Source organism: Hemiscyllium ocellatum, chromosome 32, assembly GCF_020745735.1.
Source record: "Hemiscyllium ocellatum isolate sHemOce1 chromosome 32, sHemOce1.pat.X.cur, whole genome shotgun sequence".
Taxonomy (NCBI): Eukaryota; Metazoa; Chordata; class Chondrichthyes; order Orectolobiformes; family Hemiscylliidae; genus Hemiscyllium; species Hemiscyllium ocellatum.
Window position 1 is genome coordinate 19,610,736 of NC_083432.1, and position 8,573 is coordinate 19,619,308.

The window sequence follows — 8,573 nt, forward strand, 5'->3', positions numbered from 1 at the left end:
GTGGTAATTTGGAATAAGTAGCAGCTGAAACCTTGCGCTGGTTTCCTCGTCAAGTGTTTCTGGCATCAAGCCTGGTTGGTGAGTTTGGCAAGATAGACGCTGAATAGTAATGAGGCAAGTTGTGATGTTAACTAGGCAATTAACAAGCAACAATCAAGTCTGGTTGAAGATTTGTAGCTCAAGATTTGTAGCAGAACCACAACAAGCAACAATCACTGGCAATAGGCCACTCGCTACTGCCCCGTGAGAGTCTCACCACACTGCTTGTGAAAAGTGTAGAAGATTGAGCAAGATGATCTTGAGATGGTCCTTGCCACATCTGGTACCCAACTGTGCCACACAGCTCATCATAGCCCATGTTGCTTAGACCCCTGTAAGATTTTGCCCATGTTTCCAATATTAATGTCATCAACTAGTCTTAAACTAATGTAACTAATGTAACCTTACTATTCTGTAACAGCCTTCTTGCTGTTACTCAATGATGTGTATTTTCCTGCCAAAGACGTAATAGTGGTTTGACCTTCACCATTTAATGCTAGATGCTTCATAGACTATTATTACAAAAAGAGTTTCTTTGTATCAAATCTACCCAAAGACTATCCTGGCAGAGCCAGTTGCCATCTGCAGGTACCTCTTACAACATTGATAGCACTATAGCCTTTCAATCGCTGGGCTATGAGTGCAAATCTTCTCAACAAATGGGAGCATAAAGTCTAGGTGGACATTTTGGTGCAGAACAGAGGGGGTGTTACACTGTCTGCAATGCCGTTGTTGAGATGAAGTGTTAAACTGAAGATTCTTCTCAGTCGAGAATGTGGTACTGGAAAAACACAGCTGGTCAGGCAGCATCTGAGGAGCAGGAAAATCGACGTTTTGGGCAATAGCCCTTCATCAGGAATGAGGCTTGTGAGCTGATGAGGTGGAGAGATAAGTGAGAGGGAATAGGGTTGAGCAGAAGGTACCTGTGTGTTAGGTGAATGGAGGTGGGGGTAATGGCGATAGGGCAGAGAGGAGGGTGGAGCGAATAGGTGGGAAGGAGGATGGACAGATAGGACGGGTTGAGGATTCCTCCGCCTTCTCAAATGAATGTAGAACACCTTGTAACATGATTCAAGGAAGAACAGGGAAGCTCTGCCAATATGTTCTGTAGCTAAAGCCAAAAACATGTTAACTAGTCATTTATTTAGTTGCTGTTTGTGGCACTTGCTGCACAGAAGATGACTCTTACTTCCTCCATTACAATACAAACAACACTTCATAAAATACGGTCCATCAGTGTTAAAACATTGTTGGTTGTTCTAAGATCATGAAATCTACAATATAAATGCAAGAGTTTACTTTTAAAAAATACAAACAGTATAAGTGTTTAAATTCCCTAATAGCCCCTATTTATTTTTACTGGATTTTTATTTATGCCTAAGATAACAGTTCCAAAATCAAATCAATGCTTTTTTTTTAACTTAAATAAAGATTTGCTTAAACCAAAACAAAACGGAGAGCGTGCAAACCTGAACATTAAAGGGAAAAAAATGAGATGTCAACAAGAGTTCCCAAATGGCGATGACAGCTAAGATTAAAAAACATCTTGTACTGACAAATCCAACACAAGATATGAAATCTGATTAAAAAGCCGCAAGATTATTCTGAAATGAGCAAGATTTGAAGATCTCTCTGTACCAGGAGTGTCTGAAAGACGGAATGTTCAGCTAGGCTGCATGACCAAGGTGCATTCTACAGTTTCCAGACTAGAGCATAAAATCGAACAATGCATGTTTGTAACAGAACAGACTGTCTTTTATCACAAGACACTGGAGCAGGGTATTCATCCAGTGATTTCCAGTATCTGTATTCAATCAAACTTGATGTCAAACTGGCCTCCAGACTGATGCAAAAGGCAGGATTTCAGGGTGTGACCCAAAACCTGATGTCAGGGTCATATGAGGTCCCCAACTGCACACTGTGTTGGGAGCAGGCACCTGACTGTGATCTTCCTTGAATTGGCTAGAGGCTATGCTGAAGGGCTCCAGGGGGGCTCTGGTGGCCAGCTTGTCCAAAGCTGCTATCTGCGATTGTAGATGAGAGAATTTGGCAGGAAGGCAGGTGAGAGGAGGGGGACCACTTTCCCAAAAGCTCTCAAAATGTTTGCATTTTGAATCCCCTCCACATGGCAGTCTGTATGGTCAGGTAGCCTGGGAGGATGTCAAAACCCTTCAGAAATGCAAGCCATTCAATCTGCTGCTGGGAGGCTGCTGATCTGTTCCTGAGTCTGGACATCTGTCGGGCAATTCCAGTCAGTTTCTGATAATTGGGCTTTCAATTTGCATCTGCGGGGGTGTCGCCCTCTTTCTTCTGACCCCACCTTGGGGAAAATTGCCAGGAGAAATTGATAATAGTAACACACTGGCCAAAGATATTCCCCTCGTTTCATAATTCATTCATGGGACGTTGGTGTCATTGGCTAGACCTGCATTGATTGCCCATTCTTAATTGCCTAGATGGCACTTGAGAGTTAGCCACATTTCAGTGAGCCAGCTGTAACATGTAGGCCAGTTCAGGTAAGGTTCGCAGATTTCCTTCCCTAAAGTAAATTAGTGATCAGGTAGGGTTTTAACTACAATTACTTATTTGTCCAGCTGATATGGTCAGATCTGAACCCATATCCCCCAGAATATTGGCCTGTGTTTCTGGATTACTAGCCCAGTGACAGGACCTCTACACTACTAGTCCTGTCTATTTTTGGCTCCTACATAGATGAGAAAATTCTGACTATGGTCAGTTGGTGAATTTTAAGATGCCAGCACTATCAAAGAAAAGGGGATCTGGTTTAGAAAATTTGCTATTGTTGGAACCTGACATAATCTTTTCACTGTACTCCTATACAATTCTCCAAGTTGAATGACTCCTGTCGCAAAATCACAGCAATGAATCCACTCAGTGAGTCACAACTAACTTAACAAACGCTCCCAAAGTTTGCAGAACGCAGTTTTTTGGAATCTGGTGACAAACATTGAAGACTAAGCAAGTCATGCAGAATTGAAGGTAATTAATATTCTGGAATGTTGGGAGGGCTCAGAAGTATATGACTATATGGATATAAAATCTAGACTGACACATGGATCTGCAGTGAGTGCTTCAATGTTGGAGGTGCTGTATTGTGGATGAGATGATAAACTGATGCCCCAGTATGTAGATGTAAAAGATTCTATGGCATCATTTTGAAGAAAAGCAAAGAGTTCTCTGTAATTTATCTGCATGTTATCCCACTGTGATTGTGAAAGCTAGCCCTGTGGAAATTGGTGGCTGTGTCTCCTAAATTGATTATTCTGCAAAAATACTTCATTGACTGTAAAATATTTTGGAATGACCCGATTATGAAAGATGCTATATAAATGCAAGTCTTACTTACTTTCTATATTTTGCCAGTTAGGTAGCAGCTGACTTTTGCTGTTGATACAAATCCACTAATACATCTATATAAAGCGCCCTCATACTTTGTTTACAATTAGATCCAAAACTGTGATTGAAGTTCAATATTTGAATTTAACATTCGCTAGTTCATGGAACTCGGTAAAACTACAGAGTGGTTCCATTCAGACTGATCCTTGTGCAATTAACCCCATTGTTTTTCTTAATCCTTCTTTCATTTTAATTTAACCTGAATTCTCTTTGTAAATTAAAGCTGGACTAAGTTTCGAGATGAATGTAAAAAAATGGACTTGAATTTCTATACACGATCTCACAACGTCCCAAATGTGCATTTTAATTGTTACTTTTGAGGTGAAATCCCTGTTGTAAAGTAAGGAATATGCTGTCAATGTATCCAAACCAATATCACACAAATATCAGAGTGACCAGAGAATCTGTTTCTTTGGATGTTGTTTGAGGAATAAATATTGGTCAGAAAACCAGGGCAAGTTTACCCCACTCTCTTTGAAATGATGCTATGGGAGAGTTTTTAATATTTTCCTCAAGTTAAAGTAAATGTGACTTCAATTTTATGTTCTCGCCCAAAAGACAGCAACTGCAACAGTGCAGCACACCTCGGCATAGCTTTGAAATTTCAGCCTAGACTATGTGCCCATGACCCTCCAGCAAAATCTGAGCTGGCAGTTCTTTGGCCCAGAACTCTGATTGTTGGATTGAGCTACAAATGATCCCCAACTCATAGCGTTCCTCTTTGATTTTTCAACTGAAATGAAACCCAGGTTACAAGGATGGAAGTCACTCCTCTGTTTAGAGGACACAATTTTTGGACAGGTATTATATACTATCCCTGACACACACACACTGCTTGCCAATCCAACTACTTTGCCACAGGACCTGTGCACCACACTCTCCACCTGCCCTATACTTTTTGCCTACTTCCCCGTGGTGAAATCATCTCTGCTGCCAAGTTAGACTAAAACAAAACTCCTGGTGCTGAGATAAACTACTGAAGCACAGTGTGGAGAGCTGTATTTCACATTAATTGTGTAATACCTGAAGCTGCTTGATGGGATAGGAAGTAAACTTGTTTTTAAAAAGAAGGGTGGCATGGTGGCTCAGTGGTTAGCACTGCTGCCTCACAGCACCAGGGACTGATGTTCCATTTCAGCCTCGGCTGACTGTCTGTGTGGAGTTTGCACATTCTCCCCGTGTCTGTGTGGGTTTCCTCAGGATGCTCTGAGGAAACCACACTCCAAAGGTGTGCAGGTTAAGTGGATTGGCCATAGTGTTCAATGATGTGCAGGTTAGATGCATTAGCCAGGGTAAATGTAGAGTAATAGGGGAGGGGAATGGGTCTGGGTGGGTTACTCTTCAGCGAGTCATTGTGGATTTGTCGGGCCAAATGACCTGTTTATACACTGTAGAGATTCTATAACCTATACAGGTGAAACATGTTCCATTTGCTTGCAGCTCAGTTTAAGTATTAATATCCACAAAAATGGAGTAAAAGTGTGGAAATTGACTTTATTCTTTCTGAAGGAGAGATGCATCACTGCAATGGATATCGTGTTAAAAGTGGCTCTGCAAATTTGCTGGTGCCATCTCATTTGCTTGTTCAAAGGGCCGAGTGCCACATTGCTGGCTGTCTGTGCGAATGCCCAAAATTTACAAGTTTAATTCCTTGATTTCAGACACGTAAGATCTACTACCTGTACAGCCACAGCAGTCCCAAGAAAAGAAGAGATAGTGACATACTGGCACTGACGAAAAGATAATACTCCTTGATCTAACACTTTTGGCTATCGACTCAGATACTAGCATTGCACATAGTATAGTAGTATAGTATAGTGTAATAGTATGGATTCGAGATTGGCATTATGGTTCTATGAAAGGGCACATGGGTGTGTTTGCATCATAGAGTCAAACATTACGGAAACAGACCCTTCGGAGGCCTGTGACCAGTGGAGTGCCACAAGGATCGGTGCTGGGTCCTCTACTTTTTGTTATTTACATAAATGATTTAGATGCGAGCATAAGAGGTATATTTAGTAAGTTTGCAGATGACACCAAAATTGGAGGTGTAGTGGACAGCGAAGAGGGTTACCTCACTTTACAATAGAATTTTGACCAGATGGGCCAATGGGCTGAGAAGTGGCAGATGGAGTTTAATTCAGATAAATGTGAGGTGCCTTATTTTGGGAAAGCAAATCTTAGTAGGACTTATACATTTAATGGTAAGGTCCTCGGGAGTGTTGCTGAACAAAGAAACCTTGAAGTGCAGGTTCATAGCTCCTTGAAAGTGGAGTCTCAGGTGGATAGGATAGTGAAGAAGGCGTTTGGTATGCTTTCATTTATTAGTCAGAGTATTGAGTACAGGAGTCGGGAGGTACGTGTATGGAATGAGCTGCCAGAGAAAGTGGTGGAGGCTGATACAATTGCAACATTTAAGAGGCATTTGGATGGGTATATGAATAGGAATGATTTGGAGGGATATGGGCCGGGTGCTGGCAGGTGGGACTAGATTGGGTTGGGATATCTGGTCGGCATGGACGGGTTGGACCAAATGGTCTGTTTTCATGCTGTATGACTCTATGACTCTATGTCCATGTTGACCAGGTATCCCAAACTGAATTAGACCCATTTGCATTTGGGTTGACATGGATAAGCAATTGTATTTTTCAAATTGACATGTTGTTTATTAATCCATCAAATTAATTGTCATGGCCAAACAGAATCAGATAAAGTTTAACACAGAAATATATCAGATATATTGGATGAAAAAGTGAACTTAATGTATAATGTCATCTGTAAATTAACCTTCTAAAATAATGCCCCAATTAAATTATTATCCCTTTTTGCTTCATGTATTAATTTTGTGCATCAACAACTCAAGCTTCTCAAATGCAAATAACAAATTTAATGTGACATCCAAAAAAAAACCTAGTAAGACATATAGCCACATGGTCATGTGTGCAAAGTTGCTAGCCTTCTCTCAGTCAGAATGGTGATCAGTTCTCTGCTTTCAGTTTCCATGTGGTTGATCTGTCTACTTCATCCAGAGCCTGCTACCATGCCAAGACACAGTTATTTATCGTGCTGGCTATCCACATGATCAAGGCCAGATAGGCCAGACCTGTCTTCTCAGGATTCAGCATTACACCAGTTGTCTCTTGCCCACCTCATCAAGTTATTCTGATCATAGTATGAACTGGTTTTCTGTTCTCCAACCCTCATGGGACCAATGAGGTAATAATTTAATCACCACCATATTCTCAATTTCCAAGCAAACAGTCCATGTGGCATGTTTGCTACAAATTTAACAATAAATATTAATTTAATAATTAATCTTATCTAAAGCACCATCCTGTAGGTCTTTGTTCATTTCGTTTAACATTAGTACAGTTACACCACATTAATTACACTACAGGCTTGAAATCAAATAGGAGTTAACCTTAGGACTTTAACCATTGATTACTGCAAACAAACTTCATTTGCAGTCCTTAAAAGATAATAGGAACAGTGGAACTCAGCATTACACATTCAAACTGTTCCATCCCCACCTGCTCCTCTTCAGACTCTTGTTTCTTTGTCTTAGTTATTTGTTATTTATGAACAATACTCTCTCCTTCACCAGGTGTTCCATTGTTCATTGGGTGAATGGAAAAATAAGGGGATTGCAAACATGCTGCATTCCATTGCTAAATCATAGAGTGAGGTTTCTGGTCAGATTGAACCCTGGAGTAAATTCATTGCCTCCGGGCCTCTCTGGGCAGAGTGGGATATAGTACATATTCGACAGCCCTAGCTCCCTTTTTGTGAAGCCCTCCACTAGAAACACTGGCTTTGTGAATTTAATCTCATCTTTCTAGTTTTATCAATGAAGGGCAAAGAAAGGGCAAGGTGCCATAGAGAAATAACAGAAAGCTGATTCCTGGTGTCAAAGGGTCAAAATCTGAGGCAAGGAATTTGGAACTTTCAAGGTTGGAAGGTGGTACCCGAGAGAAACTTTGTTCAGGGTTATAAATAAAGGCAGAGGGCGTCTTCAGCGTAGACAAGGGAAGGGCAGAAACCCAAACCATTAAAAGCCAAATTTAAAATCTATTTCTTGGTGGGAGGATTTGAAATGTGCTTCTGGACAAATTGATTAGACCATATAAAATAATAGAATCCCTACAATGTGGAAGCAGTCCATTCGGCCCATCCATACCGACCCTTCAAAGAGCAGTCGACCCAGTCCTATCCTCCTACCCTATAGTTCAGCATGGCCCATAGCTAATTATCCTGAAGAAGGGTTGCACCTGAAACGTTGACTTCTGCACCTCCTGATGATGCCTGGCTCGCTGAGTTCTTCATAGAATCAGAAACAGTGTGGAAACAGGCCCTTTGGCCCAACAAGTCCACACCGACCCTCCAAAGAGTAACCCAGCCCCCTGATGAATGCACCTAATCTACACATCCCTGAACATTATGGGCAAATGTAACATGGCCAATTCACCTAACCTGCACATCTTTGCGACTGTGTGAGGAAACCGGAGTACCCATAGGAAACTCACGCAGACACGGGGAGAATGTGCAAATTCCACACAGACAGTCACCCGAGGCTGGAATCGAACCCGGGTCCCTGGTGCTGTGAGGCAGCAGTACTAACTGCTGGGCCACTGTGCTGCCCCATTATAGGCCCTATTCATCTAGCCTCCTGTTTGTCTACCTTGGAATCCAGCATTTGTAGTTTTGTTGTCTCTAACCATGGCTAATCCTGGCTAAACATGGTGTTCATAGTTTGTTGGATGCTGGGATTTCCGACTATAGAGGGCATATTTTCTGACAAATACTTTTCTCGTATGAACACTTGTTTTTAATATATTACATTGTTCTCATTGCACTCAGAATCAAAATGATGATTTCTTAGACCCTGTGAAATGTTCAAGATTCCATGATTTTATAGAGAATGGATTTCTTTGGTGAGTAGAAAGATGTAATTGGCACATCTGAATGTCCTTACTATGCACAGTCAATGTGTTGGGAATCTCCACCTCCACCTACCTGCCTTGCTTTCTCATCAATTAATTATTACCAAAAAATAAATTTTGATCTCAGCTTTGAAATTTTCAATTGACCTGCTGGCCAGAATGTAATTTTTTTGTGGG